General features: G+C 36.8%; 1 protein-coding gene across 1 annotated transcript in view; it reads left to right on the top strand.

The window, feature by feature from the left end:
- LOC123871970 (thrombospondin type-1 domain-containing protein 7A-like) overlaps window positions 1–23,583 on the top strand; it is a 100,696-nt gene that overhangs the window by 43,330 nt on the left and 33,783 nt on the right. The window lies entirely within an intron of this gene.

Genomic DNA, 23,583 nt, shown 5'->3' with positions numbered 1-23,583 from the left:
TTACACCCATCAGTATAGGCTTACCTGCCTGTCGAACATTTATTTGAGCTTGTATTTTTGGAGTATCGATATCAAAAGATGAATTAATGTTTTCCCACCCAGATACCTATAATTTTTTGGTATTTGGCAATATCAAATTAAGCGTAAAATGTGAGTAGAATTTACTTTATTGCTGATCTCTGCTGACGTCTTCATCATTTCTTCTATCTGCCCGATAAGACCGAATTTGGTACCTATTATCAGTACTTATTGAAAATGCTTTATGCTCTTGAGTCTCCTGCAGATTCTGTAAGTCGTCTCGTGGTATTTGAACACTTTTATTATGCAAACTAGCTAACCCGTCCTGGGTTTGTACGAGTGAAATTTTTGAAAATCGGTGAGTGGGGGAATTTACATTCGTTTTGAAAATAGAAGAACGAAGAAAATTGAAATAAAATTATGTTATTTAAATGACATCATTTTATTTCAATTTTCATCCCCTATTTAACACCCATAGGGGTAAAATTTTCCGTGAATCCTTTCTACATGTCTACGTTACAAAAGGAACCTACTGTCTATTCAAACTCGACCGGTTTAAGATAAGAGTTGGATAGATCAGTCAGTCAAGACAAGCTAAAATATGCTAAGTGCAAAAATGTGTTTATTTTTAATTTAAAATAATGTCCATCCTATGGAAACAAGCAGTTCACTTGGCAGGTTTTTTCCGAATGAATTTGCCCGGAGAAATTCCGAGACGACATTCTGTATTTTAAATACAGTAGCTAGACATTTATTATGCACGTCACATACCTAAGTCTGCAAGACTTGGCGAGTCTTGAAGAAATAACAAAAAAAAATCGGTATAAAAAACTCCCTAGTACCAAGTGTAGGGAGTTTATTAAAACGAGAATTCGTCGTCAGAAAAAGCGTACGAAACAAAATTTTACCCATATTATAAATGCGAAATATATATTTATTATATATTATAAATATTAATATTATATATTATAAATATTAATATTAATATTATATATTATAAATGCGAAAGTGTGTTTGCTTATAGGTTTGTGAATTTGTCCTTCAGTCATGTTGCAACGCAGCTACGGATTGACGTGATTTTTCGCATGAGTATATTTAAACCAAATTTAAGATGGACATAGGCTTTATTATCCCGGAAAATTAAATAGCTCTCACGGGATTTAGAAACCTTGTAGAGGCATGCAGCCTCTTTTAAGACCGGCAGCTGCGAAGAAAGCAACACACTTTGCAGCTGTCAGTTAGAGAACACAATTTGAATTAGGAACGATTCAAATTATCTTGCTGGCCTGGACGAACCCCGGGCAGCGAAATTCAAGCAATTCACTTCTGATTATCAAGATCGAAACACCTCGTTTTTCTACCACAGTTTTAATTGTAACCCAAGCACATATTGTAAATACAGCCCAAGTAATACAAGTTAATATGTAGCGGTATTTTTATTTATCAAGTTATCTATCATACGCTGCATGGCTGCTACATATTCTGGTGACCCACGACAAGAGCACGTAAGCATATACATATTCTGGTGACCGCCGAAAGGAACACGCAAGCATGTGGGCTACATATTCTGGTGACCGCCGAGAAGAACACGCAAACATATGGGTATTGCTGCCATAATAGTTGGCTCGCTACAACTGAACCTTTGAACCCTTTGAACCCGACGCGCTGGTTCATACATGCCTCGTGAGGACATATCCGAGGCGCCCTGAGGAGGATCCAGGTTCTATAAAAACATTACTTTGTTCTTCTGTGCTGCAAAACATTCGAATAATTATTTATTATTATTGTGTCATTTATTTTTCATTTTTTTTTGGTGAAAGACATTTTGGAGTGACAATTGACTTTTTAAATTTTAAAATCCTTATAAGAACTCTTCTATCTACACGCATAAAAAAAAATAGAGACATTAAGTGACTTTGAACTTTCAAAATCTGAAAAATGAATATTTGTAAACATTTAATATTTTATTTTATATTTTATATATTATTCATTTTGTAATTTTTTATGTTGTGATTCTTTTTATTTTGTGTAAGGTTTTCAGCTATTTAAAATGGAACAGAGGGTCCGGCAGCTTAATTATTAATGACGAAGTGCTAGGGAATCGTAAGCCGTCCCAGTTTCTTCGTCATATATGTTCCCTGGCTGGTCACGTACCTACTTACCGACCAGATTTTTGTTTACCTCAGCTTTGGGTGCGCCGCTTGCCACAATATTAGCAAGCCATATTAGCTGCGCAGTCCAAAATTTCATTTGATAAGGTTGCCGAACTGGCAGACTAAATTTTAGAGGTTCCCCCCTGGCATCATGGCACCTTCTACTTATATAGGCACTTTATAATATGCGATGTTAACACCGCTTTTATAGGGTCCGATTTCTTATCGTATTTTAATTTATTGCCAAATTGCAGAAGCGGTCGGCTGATCGACAACACGACTAGTCTTTCTTATATGGCATCCATAACTACGGATGACCAGGTTAGCGTAAAAACCATAAATGGTAAGCATGAAATATTATTCAAGTTTCCTGCTATTTTAAGGCCTCCAGGCCCTGTGCGTGAGATCAAACATACCACGGTGCACCTCATCCGAACGACGGATGGTCCGCCGGTATCGTGTCGTCCACGCCGCCTAGGCCCTCACAAATTAGCCATCAAGGATCTTCAGGAGTTTCCCTTGCCGAAGACGGTACAAGGTCTTCGAAGATTCCTCGGTATGGTGATTATTTATCATAAGTTTTACCGGGCATAGCCCACAGTACCTCTCCACTCATTGATGCTCTGTCAGCCATTCAAGGTAAAGGCGACAAGCCGTTTACTTGGGCACCTGACTTAGAGCGTTGTTTCAACTCGTGCAAGGAGAGTTTAGCTAACGCAACTCTGTTAGCTCATCCAGTCGCCGACGCTCAACTCGGGTTATTTACCGATGCGTCTAGCTCTCATGTCGGCGCTTGTTTACAACAAGTTAATAAGGCTTGGCAACTAATTGCATTTTTTTTAGCTAAAAAAGCTAAACTGCAATTTGTCCACAAACCCTTATTATACGTTTTCACTCAACGGCGTGAGAAACTTCCGCCTGTACAATTAAATCAATTAATATATATTTATTCCACATGTTCCAGTCGTACGGTTCGCTTCCTCGTACCTTATCATGCCGCTTAGCAAATAATTTATTAATCTTTTTCTTTTCTCTTCTTTTTCACTCCGTAGGGGGGTGATGTAGAGGCATGCAGCCTCTTTTAAGACCGGCAGCTGCGAAGAAAGCAACACACTTTGCAGCTGTCAGTTAGAGAACACAATTTGAATTAGGAACGATTCAAATTATCTTGCTGGCCTGGACGAACCCCGGGCAGCGAAATTCAAGCAATTCACTTCTGATTATCAAGATCGAAACACCTCGTTTTTCTACCACAGTTTTAATTGTAACCCAAGCACATATTGTAAATACAGCCCAAGTAATACAAGTTAATATGTAGCGGTATTTTTATTTATCAAGTTATCTATCATACGCTGCATGGCTGCTACATATTCTGGTGACCCACGACAAGAGCACGTAAGCATATACATATTCTGGTGACCGCCGAAAGGAACACGCAAGCATGTGGGCTACATAACCTAAATTCAAGCGGACGAAGTTGCGGGCATCAGCTTGTGTTGTGTATTAAATTCGAAATCATTTCAATCGTACCAATTCTATTGTAATCTCTAAACGGAATTAAATTCACAGTGCTAAAATATATAGTTCTGTTCTTTCACTATTTTCTTTTACTAGTAGAGTTTGAATATTTGGAATTATTATTAACAGAGCTCTCTCCGTCACTTACTCCATACAATCGTAGTTCCCATTTCATTTGAATATTAAGCAACCAAAGTCCATGAAATTTTGCAGACATAGTCTAGAAACTAATATCTGTGTCTGTGGTGTTTTAGATTTTTCTAAAAATATGTAGTTTTAAAATTACAGGGGTTCAAAGATTTGTATTTTTCTTTAAAAAAAGGCCCAACTTTGTGCTCGTTTTTCTAGACAACGAAGCAATTTAATGAAATTTGGAAAAACCACAGACCTAGAAAATTTAATGAATATCATGCAGTAAAAAAATTATCGTTATATATTTTATATTGTTATAATTATGTTGGAACTACGAAAACCAGAAATTACACCCAGAAATCTTGAAAATTTCGTGCTGTCTCGATTTCTGCAAGAGGGGTGGTGAGGTGCGGGGGACGACCAACCCCCGACGGTGACGGGGGGCGGAACTGACAGTCTAAACTGGTCTAAACACACGGGCCACATTTAAACTACACCCGACTCTAAACTTGTCGATAGGTCTAACTAAATACACTGGTACATTTCAACTTGCGTTAGACGTATGCGTTACCTACTCAGACGTTGCCTGTAGATAAAAATATGTCTCATGTTTGCTGGCAATAGCGCATGCATCAAACCCTGCAAGTTGCACCTATTCCTCACGCAATACGCAATTCCTCACGCAATACGCACAGCTTTAATATTATAATTTTTGACAATGTATACTATATGTAATGCCATATCACAGGTCACTCTCTGATTTATTGCTAACAATTTACTTCCAAATCAATTCCAAATGCAAAGAAATCTAAGTGTGTTCAATTCACACTGCCCAATACCAGGACCTTAAATGACATAAATTCATTGATTAATAATCATATGTTGAAAATAAAGGAGAACCCCGTGTTTCTCGGTATAACGTTAGATGCAAAGCTTCTATGGAACACCCACATATCAACACTTGATGGTAAACTCAACTCTGCTGCTTACACTGTTAGAAAAATTCGACAGGTACTGACGTGGAAACTGCAAAAATTGTATATTTTGCCTATATTCACTGTATTATGTCTTACGGACTCTTGCTATGAGATAAAGCGATAGATATTGAGAAAAAAATGTATTACAGAAAAGGACAGGACGTGCAATTTATAATTTAAAACCGCGCGCTGCCATACAATAAAAATATAAGGAAATAAGTACCTTATTTATTATCTTATAGTAGCTTTTAAATATATTTACAACTAGCTAATGCCCACAGCTTTGCTCGCGTGGATTTAGGTTTTTGAAAATCCCGATCCTTTCATTTCCCAGAACAAAAGTTGCCTCTCCGTAATAGCCCGTCCCCGGGATGCAACTTGTTTCTGTATCACGTAAGAACATTTAAACGGATGATCCTTTTCAAATCCCGAGGGATCACCAGGATTTAGGAATGCAATTTCTTACAGCATCAGGGTTGAGGTCAACGACAAAGTATTTACTTGGTATAGATACCTTCAATATCAATTAATAATCAACACTTTTTAAATCCCATTAGCTTTAGTAGTCAGGTCCCCTGCAACATCAGGATTGAGGAGTTGGAATCCAAATTTTTTATTGAACAATGTCGCAAACTTTCTTTATCGATTAAAAAAACTAGCCAAAATTACGCAGTTAGGTTACCTGCCAAATTTCATGGTTTTGAGTCAACGGGAAGTACCCTAGAGGTTTTCTTGACACACTCGACAGACAGAAAGATAGACAACAAAGTGATCCTATAAGAGTTCTGTTTTTCGTTTTGAGGTACGAAACCCTAGAAACGTAGGAACGGCATTCCGAACCAGTGGTAAATTTTTCTGACCATTCAAAAACACTTTGAAGTTTACCTAAAAGTTTACAGGAATAAAAATTAATCATTGTATTCCATTCCATTTCATTCTATTCCATTCTGTTCAAAGATAAATAGATTATAAAAATATTTGTCACCGAAACAATACCTAATTTACGATACATCAACCAATATCAATTTTACTGATGACAATCTGACTATTACCAAAGTGAACGACTACTATAGTATCTATTATATACGACTAACATAATATGTATTATAAATTGTGTGCCGTTTGCATTCTCACTAAGTTCTCATTAAGTTTGTTTTATTTGGTTAAACTTTCTGGCATTTATATTGTTATGACGTTTAATTGGCAAACAGTCTGTTTATTGGCTGAAACTCAAAAATTCAGCCAATCACAACAAATAAAATATTTTAATAATGATTGATGCAGCTTTCTGTAATCGAAAACAAAATATTTGACATTAACTTGAATGTGACAGTGATTTCCGAGTAGGGTTGCCAGAGGCCCCGTATTTTACTGGTTACTGGTTGGTATTTCAGGATACAGAAACCCGTAATTATGAAAATAAAATATGAGACAAATAAAACTAAATATTTTTAGGGTTCCGTACCTCAAAAGCAAAAAGGAAATAGGATCAATTCGCTGTCTGTCTGTCTGTCCGTCTGTCTGTCTTTCCGTCTGTCCGTCTGTCTGTCTGTCCATCTGTCCGTCTGTCCGTCTCTTCGTCTGTCATGTGTTCATGAACAAATATTAGTATTTTCAATTTTCAAAGTAACTAAATATTAAATCAAGTGGGTTATTATATGAAAGGACTTTACCAGTACATTCTAAGACAGATTTTTATTTATTTTTATGCATATTTTTTTTAATGCATAACAGTTTTGATTTCTTGTGTAAAATGTCGAAAAAAAATACCCGAATACGGAACCCTCGGTGCGTGAGTCTGACTCGCACTTGGCCGGTTTTTTACAAATTCAGCCGGGCTGGCTTGCGAAACCAAACGCTGACGTTATGTCCAGTAGAAAGAATACATATTTTCCTTGTGCGACAATGCGTAGAATAATACCTGCGTAGCCGAAACCCACTCGATTTTGATCATGGCCGTAGCCAAAGAGGCGGAGGTTGGTTTTAGGATCTAAGCCTTTTTTTATACAAGTTAGCCCTTGACTTTAATCTCTCCTAGTGGTAATAGTGCAGTCTAATTTCTTGGCCGGTAGGGCCATACTAACCATATAACTAGCCATGACCCAAGCCTCCCACCAGACCAGAAATTTAGAAATGGCCACTGCGTCTGGGAGACCGTCAAAAACCTAAACCTAAAATAATACTTACACTATTTCTTGCATTTGCTTACCAATTTTTTTTGGAAATATATCAAACATTTCGCGCTCGCTTCACTCGCGTTTTGAATTTGTATTACTTGGTGTATGCCCCGCAATTTCGTCTGCATGAATTTAGGTTTTTAAAAATTCCGTGGGGGATTTTCCGGGATAAAAAGCTTATGTTCGTTTCTGGGGTGCAAGTTACCTCTGAATAGTAAGTATCAAAATTTTGGTAAAGAAGTATCTTGCTATGGCTAAACTCGTTTCCCTTTCACTTATTTTTTCTGTATTGAACCAAAAACACTTACGCTCACTGCGCTGCGCTTTTTCATTGTTGTATTTTATTCCACTATCAAATTGAAAGGCGAAATTCAACTAACCAGGTAATTAGCCCATAAAGTTGAGCGAACGTATTTTTCCTCATGACAGGATTCAGTTCCGGCCCTGATAAAACCTCTCCCGAAATCAATTCCTGGCTACGGCCATGGTATTGATACTTTGAAGGTGGAATTACAAGTTAAATGTAATTTTAAGTTAACATGCATTTTGTTTTACAAAATGAAGAGTTTTTAAAAGCTATTGAAATAAATAAATAATCTTTTATTTAAAACCACATTGCAAACACAGTTCACCGATCAAGACCCGGCAACATACAGAGAAAAAATACAAAACATACAATTAAACTGAAATATCTAAATAAGCTTTCAGAGAGAACCACCGCCTATTTCTTCAAATACAATAATAAACAATACAATAATACAACAATATATAAGAAACAATGTCTCCCGTAAACAAATCTAAACCCCGTATTTTTGATGGTGGTAGCCTGTAAATCTAAAAGAGGCAGGTGGCAACCCTACACCTACCCTACACCTAGACAGAATGAAAAATTTGTTTTCATTACTCGGCAGGCCTACTGCCAAAGTTTGACAGAAAGTGTGGCGGTAGTTGTGACCTCTGATTGGCCGACTCTCTTTCACTATTTGCTAAAATTGATGATTGCAACAACAATTTTTGTTGCAATCATTTCTGACCGGCTAACATTGTTCCGCTAGTGGCTCAAACTCACTGTCGCAGCAAGAACATGGTAAATTCAGCCAATCACAGCAATTTGAATTGGATATCACAAATGTACCGATCTAGGAACCGAGAATGCACGAACCAGGGCAAATAGAGATAAGAACAATAATATCATACGTAGGAAATCGACGGGGGCTTGTTGACAAGTATCCTCTTAACAGAAGAAAAATACATTGGGACACAAAGCTATAAATGGCCAAACTGAAGTACATAATTTTCAAATCCTTGCTAGTATAGTAATAAGTTTTGCTTAAGGGTCGTAAAGTTCACCGTTAAGCTTTTATGTCTTAAAGATGGGGATTTAACATCCCTCAACGCTAAATTTGAGCCTTAAGACTTTGGTGAACTTTAATTAATTATTCATGTAGTGACCTCATAATAAGTTCATGCCAAATTAATCACAAAAGAATCGTAAGCTTGCTAAGAAAATTAGTGACGCAATTTTGTCTTCCTACTTCACAGATCCATCCATATCCGTACCACCATACCATATTACCATACTAAATTATACTAGCCGATGCCCGCACCTTCGCCCGCGTGGATTTAGGTTTTTCGAAATGCCGTGGGAACTCTTTGATTTTCCGGGATAAATAGTAGCCTATGTGCTAATCCAGGATATTATCTATCTCCATTCCAAATTTCAGCCCAATCCGTCAAGTAGTTTTTGCGTGAAGGAGTAACAAACATACACACACACACACATACAAACTTTCGCTTTTATAATATTATAGTGCGATCTATCTGTTTGTTACCTTTTTCAAAATTGAACCGAATATAAAGAGATTATATCATCAGCGGCGTCTAAAGTTTTGTGGTCATACCAAAAAAGTTTTTGTATGTTTGGCTGTAGGGGGTACAATCTCTGGAACTAATGATCCGATTCTAAAAATTCTGTTACTGATAAATAGCTACATTATCCCCAAATGTTATATACTTACTTAATATTATATCACGCAAACGAAATTACAGTAAAAAGCTAGCACTTTATAATAAGATAACTACATTGATGTCGAATAATAATTTACTCTCAGCCTGGGTCGGGTAATCCTCACAATAATTTCCCTCGTGTCCCCCCAAGCCCGGGGGGTAACTTATACTTCCTCTTCCGTCTCCTAACGAAACCTGACCCCTTTTCTCCGTCGGTTTACGTTTGTTTCGGAAATATAGTATTTTATTTTAAGGGCGTAAGGTGTATTTACTTGTATTAGAAGTACAATTTTCACAGACATAATGGTTTATTTTATGGATTTTAGCTTAGCGTCTCTACGTCTGCCATGTTTTATCAAAATTTGTTTGATATAGTACTAGCTGATGCCCACGACTTCGTCCACGGGGATTAAGGTTTTCAAAAATCCCGCGGGAACTCTTTGATTTTCAGGAATAAAAAGTGGCCTATGTCACTCTCCAGGTGAACTATATCTTTCTAAAAAATCATGTCGATCCGTTGCTTCTTTGCGACGTGATTGAAAGCCAAACCAAGAAACCAACAAACAAACACACTTTCACATTTATAATATGGATAGTGGTAGCAATACTTAAGTCCAATCTTCTACATAAAGAACCGTGATGTTTATAACAGGCAAACCCCTGTTTTAATTCGATTTTCTTCGAAACTTCCACTCGCTTGCATCCCGTGACTTTTATACGTCTATTGCAAGTAACGGTCGAGTATTAAAAAAACAATTCGACTGAGCCCGCAGGGAACTGGAAATAAAATCTATTCCCCGATAAAAGCGATCCCATGTTTTCCCTGACCCGAGCCCATTTTGCTTTTTCTCCGCTGTTGGTGTTATTGGAGCACGCTGCAATAAAAACATTATCATATCTGGAGCGGCCATTTGCAGTGTAGTTTTTACGCAATTCCACGTTTTTATATTAAAACCTGTATCCATACTACTACTACTAAATACAACTAGCTTATGCCTGTGACTTCATTTGCGTGGACTATTCAAAAAATCCCTATTTTACCCCCTTAGGGGTTGAAGAAGGCGCAGTGGTAAGCGCTATCGTCACAGTAACTATCTGCATGCCAAACAGCCCGATCCGTCCAGTAGTTTGAGCTGTGCGTTGATGAATCAGTCAGTCAGTCAGCTTTTCCTTTTATATATTTAGATGATTCTGTATGGTTTCACTAGGTACCATGTCTTATTCCATAAATAGAGATAAATAAATGTGTTAAGAGTTAACGGTCTCTCCGTCATTCGATCCATAGTCCATACCAACCTAGTTTGGTTCTCAAGAAGTCGTCAAACGTTAATTAGGTATTCATATTAATAATGAATATGCCTATAGTTTAATATTCAAAGATAATATGATGCCAATGATATTATAGTTTACTGTTACGTGAAATGATCAAATCTGCGATGGTACATAGATTTATGTTCGCTCTACTTAAATATTAGTACACTTGTGGGCTTACATACGAGTAGGTATGTATTGCCGATAGCAAGCCGGTAATCTGCTTACACCAATCCGCTTATTGGTGCAAACGTAGGGGAGCGGGGTATTAACAGTACACTTCACAACTTCACAGCCACGCCTGACGGGGAACAAAAAGCCTATTTATTAAATGGGAAGCGTGCTCGTCCATAGTTTAATAAATATTAGTTGATATTTTTATTTAAAAATCGCTATGTTTCTAACTCGGCTGGACAGCGTGGCATTCGGAAAGCTTTGAGATGTCTTCTTCGCCAAACTTCCTCGATGCTTGAAGACTAAAGTCTTCGAACAGCGCATGTTGCCAGTGATACCTAATAAATGGATCCGAGACATGGACTATGGGCTTCATAAGAATAAGCTCAGAGTCGCACAGCGGGCTATGGAAAGAGCTATGGGGATCTCTACGTGATCAAATCAGAAATGGGAAGATCCGTAGGAGAACCAGAGTAACTGACATACTCGATTGTTTACAGGGCTCACTAAAATTTCACTTTAAAGTTATTTTTTAGCTTGTCTCGTGAATGATTCATTCATTCATTCATTTTATATACCAAAAATCAAGCAAAAAAACATAACATGCCCGTATTGTCATGTTTAAAATTCAATTCGAAACAAAAAATACTTATACATTTTACATATCAAAGCCTATCTCTCATGTCCCGATATAAATCTCTTTTACAAATATATGGGCGTGCACAGGAACAGATAAATTTGAAATCGATGGCGCATTTTTGGAATAGTGCCAAGTGGGTAGATTTTTAAATGACGGTTTGACGGCTTCCGGCGGAAACCAAGGAAATGAAGAGGCTGCCACGGCCGCACCCGCTACTTCCGACATGCTGGTTATTGTTTACGCCTAAAAATAACTTGAAATTGCCGAAATAAATTCAATTTGTATTAAGAATACCTACAGCTTATTTCCTATAAAGTTTCCTTTCGATATCCATATTTTTACTAAATACATAAGCTACGTCTTCCATTTGATCATGATTCAAAAGCACTTGTAAAAGTTTATTTTAATAAAAAAAAATATTTCTGTTATTTCTATTCTCGTTGAAAGAACATCGATAATCTACAAGTAAGTACCTACTTGGGCCTCTTTCAATTTGATTGAATATACAGTCATATATCTATACCTATTAATTATTTATTTATTTATTTTTCATGTACCAAAATTGTAGTTACAAAGTTATGATAAATTAAGCTATGTACAAAGGAAATGCTTATCTCTAAAAAGAGATTTCTTCCAGCTTCCCCGTGCAGGTTGTGAGTAAGGTTAATTACATGCTAATGAAAACAAATTTTCTTGAGAAATCGGTTGTATTTTAACGTAACTATGGGACGATTGTTATGGCCGGTTTCCACTTAAGAGGAGAATAGTAATTGACCAATCAGATTATTATTAATAGATGACATAAAAAAATCTCAATGTTTGCATTATATTTGAAAAATCTGGTCAAACACATCATCTCCTCTCCGCTTCGGTGAAAATCTTCTTTGATAACAGGCACACCTTCACAGCTCCTGTATAACTTCAGTCGACAACTTTGTGATGTTATTCACGAACGACCAACATAAAACATTATTTTATTTGTGAAATACATGAGATTAAATTGCATCCATTATGTATTTGAAAAATATATGTACCTACGTGAAATGCAGTAAATCCCACCTGATTTATTTTCAGCCGAGTTTTCAGTTATTAGCTAATGGCGAACTGTATGTAGCTAACATACAATGTAAAGTAAGTACCACTTCAATATACGGCCTAATCGATTGACCTAAATAATGCCTACTCCCGTCGGGCAGGTACGTAGGTAATAAACATAATATTCAAATGGGATCCGCATTTAAAACCGCCGACATGTATTTGCTTTCTGCTTTACTGCGTTAAATGTAAAGGTATGCACACACATGCGACCACTGCGTGATTGTGCTGCTCGTCCTGAGTCGTTCATAGTGAGCAATCATCATCATCATCAACCCATTTTCGCCCACTACAGAGCTCGGGTCTCCTCTCAGAATTAGAAGAGTTTAGTACATAGTCTGCAACGCTGGCCCAGTGCGGATTGGCAGACTTCACACACCTTTGAGAACATTATGGAGAACTCAGGCATGCAGGTTTCCTCACGATGCATTTACCATTAAAGCAAGTTATAGCAAAGTACCTATAGTGAGCAATGTATGTAGGTACAGTCAAAGGCCGTAATTTGTTTATCAACTTAATGATCATATTCACGTGGCACGGCTATGCACATGCATTAGGTGTGTATGGCGTGTTAATAGAAAAAGGTCATAAGTGCGACAGGTTTTTCATGTAATTTCGCGGAATTGCTACTTTAATTCTGCGGCCAACCGTCCATTATTGTCAAAATAGACTAAGCAGACTTTGATCAGAAATAGATACCGCCGCAGCTCCGTTCACTTTGCGCGGCGTAAAATTAGCCGCTCAACTTGACCCACGTACAGACCTGCGAGCAGAGCGGCTCAGGATGCGCTCAGCTCACAGAATTGTGGAACCTTCTTTAGCGTGCGTTTATTTGACGCAAATTTCTTCCACACGGCAGCCGCGTGACTTTCGCGTCATTTAACCGTAGCCTTAGATACAGTTTACATGCAATTAGCTTTAATATGGTTCTAATCAATCATGGACGTAGTAAATCATTAGACTGCACTATGCAGTCTGTTGGGGGTGCAATTAAATGAAATGGCTGTAATTTTAAACATTAGTTTACACTAGCTGACGCCCGCGACTTCGTCGTTCGGATTTAGGTTTTTCGAAATCCCGTGGGAACTCTTTGGTTTTCCGGGATAAAAAGTAGCCTATGTGCTAATCAAGAATATTATCTATCTCCATTCTGAATTTCAGCCAAATCCATCCAGTAGTTTTTGCGTGAAGGAGTAACAAACATACACACGCACACACACACACACACACACACATACAAACTTTCGCCTTTATAATATTAGTGTGATTGTTAAACACATGGATAAAATCCACTTTTTCTCCTCCAACTAACCTTGGAATCAAACTTAGGAGTAAGATTTAGCTTTGCTTTTTAACCTCCGACCCAAAAAGAGGGGTGTTATAAGTTTGACGTGTGTATCTGTGTATCTGTCTGTGGCATCGTAGCTCCTAAACTAATGAACTAATTTTAATTTAGTTTTTTTTTGTTTGAAGGGTGGCTTGATCGAGAGTGCTCTTAGCTATAATCCAAGAAAATCGGTTCAGCCGTTTGAAAGTTATCACCTCTTTTCTAGTTACTGTAACCTTCACTTGTCGGGGGTGTTATAAATTTTTAATTTACACTTGTGTTTGATCCTGGACACGCTCTTCTAACATTTCAGACCTTGCTTAAACGGTGAAAGAAGACATCGTGAGGAAACATTAGAAACATACATGCCTAAGAGTTCTCTAGGAATTAGTCCGTACCTAGTAGTTAGTATGTAGTAGGTAGTAAACTTAAATAAAAAACAGACAAGCAAATATAGACTAAAATATTGTTCATCACCGTATTTAGAAGGCAATAAAAATGCTTTTTAACATTTCCCAGTCCTTCCAAGAAGGGTTTACAAACTTTTGCTTGATGAAAATTCCGAACAAAATAAAGTAAACAAACCCTCAAACGGCTCGGCAATCGATTAGAGGGCGTTGGGACCTTGGAATCTTAGTACAAGTTTTCACATCTCGATATCGTTGACACATTTCGAGCCTCCAACGTTGCAAGTATATGTAATAATTGTTATGAAGTCGTTTATTCAGCACTATATAGAGCATTTGAGTTTCACAACTTTGTATGGATCAAGTCGAATCCAACTAGAGCATTTAGGTTTATTTCACTGAGACCATCAACAATCCATCCACACGTACAATAGCGCTATGCGTCATCATTCCTCTTGGCTAACCCTTCCAAGATCTGCGTTTCCTACCAATGACATTAATCCGGGTATGTCTTAGAAAATATAAATGGTCGGCTTTAATCAGGTGCCCCACTTGCTCGTATGTTCGGTATTTGATTAAAAAAAAAAAAAAAACGGATAAAACTCTGAACAAATCGTTTGGTGGCTCGACTTTGCCAGACTTGCCAGAAGACAAATTAGTCGTATTTTAAATCGTCACATAAAATATGAACTGAAATGCAACACTGAATGAATGAACGTTTAAAAATTAAAAGACCAAGAGCAGCTACATAGATGTGAAATAACGAATATTGTTGTGAAACATTTAAAATTTTTAGTAAAGTGTTCTCCTAAGCCACAGGAAAGCTTCGTTTTTGCGGTCTAATGTAGTTTACCAGTTGAATAAAAATGAATAAAACACAAAGGTTGCGCTCGTCAAAGCGATTGTGAGATTGCAGTGTTTCTTGTATCTACATACATACAGCGGGATTTATTCCATACGCCAATCGGATAGACAAGTATGATAGTATTTTGTGGTATCACAACTTTTCCCGTGACTGTCCGCGTCGATTTAGATTCATTATCGTCTTATTCTATCACCAACCCACTACTGAGTTCGAGTTTACACTGATAAGTGGATTGTCCATTGGCGAGCGGCGAGTCAACAGTCATGTTCGTGGGCTCGGAGGCTCGCCGCCTATCGTTGCTGTACCATTAGCACTAAACAGCCGATTCATCACCGGTGTCATGACACAACCAGATTATTTATTAATAATAATTAATAATTCATTTATTCAATCGAATAACAATGGATTTATTTAGTGTTAGTGACATTAAATACTTTATAACTATGTCAGATATACAAAGAAAAGCTTCATTTGCTATATATAATCCGGTCAAAAAGGTAAATCTGTATGGTAGGTAAAACATGCAGCATGTGACATGCACCACCCGCTCTCCCATTGCTAAGCGTGCAGGAAAGGGCAGCCACCAAGCAAGGCCCAAGTACCACCACGAAACACCACATAAATCCACCAGAATACACTCGACGCACAATTTGCTCCTATACGGGAGCATCCTCAGGAGATGTAAACCTTATAATGCACAATTCCAAACTATATTAGCGCTTAAACACTAAGGAGTTAGTCACAAAATACTTAATCACTATGTTAGTACTTGATCAGTCCTCTGCATGAGTTTCCCATCAGAGGAATATCCACCTTATCAGCTATTATGCGCAGGATTCTGTTGTTGCCTCCACGGACTCTAGACATAGCGAAGCTGTTCTCTTGCGCCAGATGGCATCAAAGCCTTCAATACAAAACCGAGGTTGCAGCAACTATAGACAATTGTAATAGGAGATAGTGTATGAATTCTATAACAAACTTGAGACGATACAAATGTATTTACGCAGAGGCTCGCATTCTCTCTGGGTTAATGTTATTTGAGTGGTGTATGCTGGTATTAAGTATCTTATCTATTAGTGTATGCGTGAGAATCTCAAAGAAACCGTTCCAGCTTTCATCCGGTATTAGAGTAAAATTCAATATGAATAATGAAAAAGCATAATAAATACAACATTAACCGCAAGGAAATAAATAAATCAGAGGCTCGCATTCTCTGTAGGTTAATGTAATTCGAGTGGTGTATGTGGGAACAGCCATATTTCGCCTTTGTTATCCCTACACCAATTCCGACCTCGTCCGCGGCCATTTTTATTTCTCCTCCTTTTCATTCCCATGCTGAAAAGGTTTTAGTGGCTCTTACAAAATTCATAAAAAGGATATTTTACTTTTAATTCCAGTCACTGAAAAAATAAAATTATTAAGTTTTCCATTAGTCATAATAATATCCTTACCCATATTATAAATACAAAAGTATGTTTCTTTGTTGCTTTATTAGTTACTAGCTGATGCCCGCGACTTCGTTCGCGTGGATGTAGGTTTTTTAAAATTCCCGTGAGAACTCTTTGATTTTACGGGATAAAAAGTATCCTATGTGCTAATCCAGGGTATAATCTATCTACACTCTAAATTTCAGCCAAATCCGTCCAGTAGTTTTTGCGTGAAGGAGTAACAAACATACACACACACATACAAACTTTCTCCTTTATAATATTAGTGTGATCCTTGAATAACACTGCAATGGAGCAACGGAGTCAATGATTTTTTCATGTTATTGAATATACCCAGTTAAAGACAGGGTTGACGTAGGCTAAATTTTATCCTGGGAAATCATAAGGTCCGCATGTAATTTTCAAAAACCTAAATCCACGCGAAATAAGTCGCGGGTCTCTTGTCCATCTAGTATTTATTTACTTATACTATAATTACTATTACCCAAAGTTTTCTGTCAACCGTTCTGATATCAGTCATTGTTCAAACAAACCATTATAAACTAAACTTTATAAAGGCAGTCTTATCGTTTGTAGCCATTTTGTAGCGATCTCTACAGACCAACTTTGTAGTGATCGATAAGAGAAAGTAAGAAACTCATAAAACAATAAGAGAGAGTGAGATGACAATGTACAAATTATAATTATTTATTATTGTTCCCTTTAAGGTAACTAAGTAGGTACCTATAATATTTAGTTGTGGTTTAGGAAACTAGTAGCTTTCCTGTGACATCGTGTGGATGTATTTAGATTTTTAAAACTTCCGTGGGATTCCTTTGTTTTTCCGGTATTAAAATAAACTTTGGTTCCAAAATATAAACACATTTGGCAAATAATTTTCCGGGGTGGGTATTGTGAGGTGAGGTGTAGCTAAATCTTCATAATTGCACGATTTATAAATAACCTACTAAATATTAGTTTTAAAATAAAATTAAAAAGTTTGTGACCAGCGACCGATATACCTATTGATGAAAGAATGGGCAAAAGAATGGCTTTGAATAAACCTTTCCTATTATTCGTATGTGAATCTTTGTCCTACTTAGTTTATATCTCTTGTTGCTATTCCATGCCGTTTCAGACCCGCCCGGGTAGAATTTATAGCTGACCCAATAAAAGTAAAGGCAGGCCTTAGTAGTTTGCAATCATCATTTAATAGTTTTTCTATAAATGATTTGTTGGTTATAGAAAGACTTACCTAAATATGCCTATATGATAGAGTTTATGGGTTATTTAAATAGGACAGCATTGGATTGATGACTTGATTCAACTCGATGTACCTACCTATCTATCTACTTGCAGACTAATTTGTCAAAAAAAAGATAATATGTAATTTATCATCTATGTTTATGATTTATTTAATTACGACTTATTGATAGCAACTCGAAATACGCTTTCAAATCCAATGGTCTAATTCATCATCGTACCGAATTTACTTTATAAAAACTGATTTTGTTGGGTTTTTTTTCATTTAAGTAAGTGTCTTAGAGAACCTGCAAGCTACTCGATTTAAATCTAAGCAATATTATGTTAGAATAACGTGAAAACGTCACGTAGAACATTACTTTATAAATCACGGGAGCAAATGAATCCATGCGGTTGTGCTATATTAGCGGCGCGACGTGAGCTGCGTTACAACGTCGTGAACTGAAAGCAAAATAATCCTTATAACAGTAAGAATAAAACTTAAAATACAAAAGCAAAAAACTTTGAGTGTTAATAAATGCATGGCAATTATTATAGTAATTTGAATATTAATTAATATATGAGCTCGGGAAATATATATTCCAATTTAAAATAAAATAATTTATACCTGACCTGCTCTACCAAGGCTCTATCAACTATAAAGACAAAAAAAAGCTGGAAACAAAAAATATTTAATGTTCAACAGATTAAAGTATTTCCAATTTCCAACACTTAAAATTGTATTAAAAACTAAGTTAACTTACTAATTGTATATGCTTATGTTGTTGTGACCTAGGTAAAAACAAAGTAGCACAAACACTGTTATATATAGTATAGCTATATAGTTGAAAGTAGAATGTAATATTATTATTTTTTGTTGCCCACAAAGAAATAAAACTACCAAACTACCATTTTACTTAAATATGTAGGTACTTAGGATTGTAGGTATTTAATAAGATGTAATTTTAATTGTACTTAGTTATTAATCGTTTTGAAAATAAATTATTTGAAATATTTGAAATGTACTTACTTCTGTTTTACAACTAACTTTACCTTAGTTATTTAATATTCCGAATAAAACTTTCGTAAGAGACATAATTATTACTTCCAAGTAAAGGGCGTTTACATTGAACGCACACGAGGGGAAGTTTCGCTGCTTATCGTCCCATGCAGGCCTTTACGTTCCTGTTGTGACAACATTAGCCAACGGAATATACAAAATATCAAAACATAACATTATTTAAGATATAAAACTACTTAACAATAAACAGGGTTTCTAGTACTTAGCTACTTTATCTATGAGCTTTTGAAGCAATTTCCTTGTAAGCTCTTCTTTTGTTTTCTCTAAGTAGTATGAAATTTTACTCGTATAGCTAAACAAGGAACAAAAAGCTTAATTAACCCATATTATAAATGCAAAAGTGTGTTTGTTTGGTGGTTCATTAGTTTGTTTGTTCGGTTCTTAGTTTGTCCTTCAATCACGTCGCAACAGAGCAACGGATTGACGTGCTTTTTTGCATGGATATAGTCCTGGATTTACCCCGGAAAATCAAAGAGTTCCACGGGATTTTCAAAAGCCTAAATACACACGGATGAGATTGCAGGAATTAATTAGTTAGCTATAATCCGCTGAAACAGGCAAAGAAGAACAGTTTTAGTACGACTTGATAGCAAGTAAGTAAAGTAATAAAAAGTAGATTTCTATAATATGTAAATGCTTTGGGTAGGATCTTTTTCTCGTTTTGTACTAATGACTTTTATCGCAAAAACCAGAGCTTTTCAAAAAGCATTTTCCCTCTCGCTCACAATACGTGTCCGATGCACGGCCAGGCTTCGATGCTGTTACGTACCGAAGCATATAAATTCGAAATCGATGCTGCTTTTGGAGCATTGCCAAGTGGGTAGATTTTTAAATGGCTGTTTGACTGTATTCGCCGGAAGCCGGGGAAATGAAGCGGCCGTCACAGCCGTAAATTTGAACGCGGCTCAAAAAAACATCTAAGGCTTTGTGTAACTTTTCAATTTAACGTTTACCTACTGTGCGTAAATTTACCGTTCAAAATCTTAGCTTTACCAAAAAAAATACACTATTTAAACTGGTGACTAAACTATTTAAACTGGTGACTGTGACTTGGGTGACATCTCGACCGAAAGAAACCGAATGGCCGAGTTGCCACTTTGCAATTTTTTCAATTTTTTAGATGGTCAACTCGACCGACAGTAAAATACTGAGGCTTTTATGTACATACAGTCAAATAAAAAAATTGATTCGGGAATCTAATACCGATGGTGTTTTCTCATAGCGTGGTAGACTATTGACAAACCCTTCTCATTTTAAGAAGAGAACCACCAACCAGTAACCACCAGACATATTGTAAAATCTTTAAATCTTTTAGTTAAAACTCTGAACATCTATCTCAAAGACACCCGTACATCGGATTGGCGTAATAAATCCCAATGTAAGAATCCTTGCAGCATTGCAACCTCGCATTGCTCGTACGAGCCGCCATTGTGTTTCGCTGATAAAGCACGGGAGATAAAAGAAATGATGCACTCTCGTGCCCCGCAGTGGCTTTTAGCTTACGAGGAAACCCTCTTAAAAATTAAACTTTGTTCCCCGCAATGTGTAACTTCTAGAACTTGGAAATGGAAATGGAAATAGTAATAGTGTTTTATCTATACTAATAAAACTGTAACTATACTGGTTCTGTACATTAAATTAGTATGAATTGAAAATTTTAATCGAGGAAAGATTATTAATTATTAGATGATGCCCGCGACATCGTCTGTGTGTATTTAGGGTTTTTAAAAATCCTGTGGGAACTCTTTGATTTCCGGGATAAAAATAACCTATGTCACATATTCTCCAGGTCTTCATCTATAATGTAAAAAATCAGGTCAATCCGATGCTCCGAAGGCAACCAACAAACCAATAATCTAAAAAACATACTCACTTTCACATTTATAATAAGGTAGAGAATGAAGAATGTATGGGTATAGAGCCTAACACAGTATTTTTTTTGTCAGTCTGTCTGTCTGCCTCATATACTGTAACCTAACTTACCTCAATCTAATAATAATGTTTCAGTTACCTAGTTTAAAAATCTGTTGCTATAAGTAAATTTTATATGTTTTACAATATTACATACACATGGATACAATTCAGTTAGCAAATATTTAAGCTAATTGAGTTTGCTGCTCTTCGTACAATATACCTACCAAACCTACAGTACACCAAAATTAGCTTCAATCAAATTTGTATTATAACTCGACAGTACTACGTCTCATTTTAGCGTGTCACAAATGTCAACAGCAATCAAATTGTAATGTAACATTTCAGATCCCAACAAAAAGGGGAATAAGCTACACGTTTTTGACACTTATTTGTACGGAATACGACGTTCTTCCCAGTAATTGATATTTAAATAAAATGATCGCATATTTCGCACCAGCAGCAATGGCCGCCCGCGCCGCAAGACGTGTACCAGTACCGAGTCAATCGGGTGGCCTGTCACAAAATTACAGTCGATATATGGACGAATACGGAATTTAATTGATGCCCTACGGATGACACAGACGAACCGTGCGCTTAACCTGCCTATTTTTACTGGATTCCTATATTCTTGATAGTTTCTTTCTTGCTTAGCACTTGCCAATGGTTGTCTCAGAAGTTAGAGTGGAATACCTACATGAACACTGAATTATTTTTTTTGGTAAACGTGTAAAACTAGATTGCATTAGTCTTATGCGGAGCGTGCGTCTTGTCCGTAATGTGTGATCAGCATTACGAATGCTAGTGTACAAATAGACTGTGCGAGTATATTTCAGCACAGGCTGTCACCGCGCCGTCCCTAATGCGTGCTAATGGAAGCAATTTGGCGTGTTTTGCAAACAGGCGTCCCGTCTAAGCGCCTTTGCCTCGGCTGGCTGTAATTTGTTTTTATCGACGTAAACGCTTACCGTGTCACCGCTGTGTGATATCAGCTGCGATAAGATCACACGTAATGGGGTGAAAAGCAGGTGAAAAAGTAAAGGATTTCTTGTTTTTGCTATGTTATATACCTACCTAAGTATATTTTGTGCGGGGGTTTTCCATAATAATGGCTGTTTTCATACACAAGTGATACTTATGTAGATACAAGTTAGTGATGTGAAAAATTAACAACTCACCTAATCGATTATAGCTTTCAAGAAAGGAATATCTAAGAATTGGATGACGTAAATATCGCTCGAAGTGACAGAACTAATAGAGTAAAGTCGATTATTGCGGATGTCGGGATAAAATTCTCTCAAAAAAAAGCTATTTTTTAATAGCAAGGTAAGGTAAAAGCGTGAGTTAAAAAAAATTGGATCTATCTTCTTCAGCAATACCTTGTTTAATGGGTATTTTAAAATCATAATGAGATCTCAGACTGTTTTTAAATAAACTAGGTACTGTCTAAGTTAATGACCGCTAAAGTTTTTAATAACTATGCAGAATAGAATGACTATTTTATGGGTGTCCTGATTTCTGACTCGAACTTGGCCAGTTTTTTTTTTCTTTCTTTCGTATATAAACGTGCCTACTAAGGTTAGCATCGCTGCGAATGTTACGCAAACAACGTGCAGCTTAGCCGAGCGTACCAAGGTCTGGTGGTGACAGAATATTAACAAGCAACGAGCGGAAGTAATCCCCCGAGGGTCTGCCCGCAGCACGCTATTTGCACATTTTCATGTGTAAACTAGTGTACTACTTATGTTCTTGACTAGCTGATGCCCGTGACTTCGTCCGCGTGGATTTAGGTTTTTTAAAAATTTTGGAACTCTTTGATTTTGCGGGACACGATATTAGACGACATATTAGAATGCTACTTACGAGTATATTAAAGTGCGAAAGTGCATTTTTTTTTTAAAGAATATTAATCACGAAAACATTCCCCTTTTCCCTCCAAGTAAGCGTAAAGCTTGTGCTAGGAATGGGTACGACAAGTGCAACGGGCGTGATTCGAACCGCCGACCTTTCGGGTTTCAGTCCGCTGTTATAACCGTTGAGCTATTGAGGCTTTTTGTCGAGCTTATCGTCGATGTACAGTTCTCTACAAGCCATTATTATAATAATGTTATAAATATTATTATGGTTAATGCAATCAAGTGCAGTGGTTTTAATTATAAACAATCATGAAATTGTATTCATCATTAATGAAAATTAATTAAGTATGCGGTAACTACTAACTCCTCCGGTATATTTGCTAATGGTACGGCTCCACAATCGGGATTCGGCAAAGGATTCATGATATACAAGGTTTAATCAGAACGCTAGCAAAAATGAAGACAGGTGATAGTACTGATGATTACTTATAATAAGATACCAAAAATAAAATTACGAAAAAATTATAAATCCTGTATTTTTTAAAAGTTCACTATACATTGCAAATAAAACATCTGACTGGCGCTAGAGGTCATCGAACGTTCCGTAAATAGGTCACTTGAAGTCAATGCCGCGTTGTAGGTGGGGCATTGACTCGAGTTTTGCATGCTATACCACGCTATACAATTCGGTTTTGAAAAATACTAAATCACTGAAACTACAACATAAGGCAAATGGTTATTGGCATTGGATTGTGTAAAAATAGTATAATAATAACTCTAAGTTATTGCTAGTGTTCTGGTTACACCCTGTATATCGTGAATTGTGCCCGGCGGCAATTGTATCGTTACGTACATTCGCGCTAACTCGAATGATTGACATGAATATAGTTTTTTTTTTTAACTCCGCGGGAATTCTTTATTTTTCTGAGGGTCTAATACATCATCTATCCGTTGTCACGAATGTAGCGTCTACCTGCAACCAGCAGACTTGCCAAATTTATTTAAACTAACCGAGTAACAAACATACACACACACACACATACACACAAACTTTCACCTTTATAATATTAGTGTGATTTCCGGATACAAAACATTCGCCGTATCTCGAATAGTGTGGTCAACTGATTTGCCAAATGCCATACTATCGTATATATGCCTGAACTCGAATCATTAGCCGCATCCCGACTGTGGGGCCGCACCATAATACAGATGTGCGGTAATGCGGATGATTACGAAATCCATCGGATTTCAAAACGAATCTTTTT

The sequence above is a fragment of the Maniola jurtina genome, chromosome 14, assembly GCF_905333055.1.
Source record: "Maniola jurtina chromosome 14, ilManJurt1.1, whole genome shotgun sequence".
NCBI classification, from domain to species: Eukaryota; Metazoa; Arthropoda; class Insecta; order Lepidoptera; family Nymphalidae; genus Maniola; species Maniola jurtina.
The sequence above is the reverse complement of the archived record's forward strand: the minus strand, read 5'-3'. Positions and strand labels throughout refer to the sequence as shown.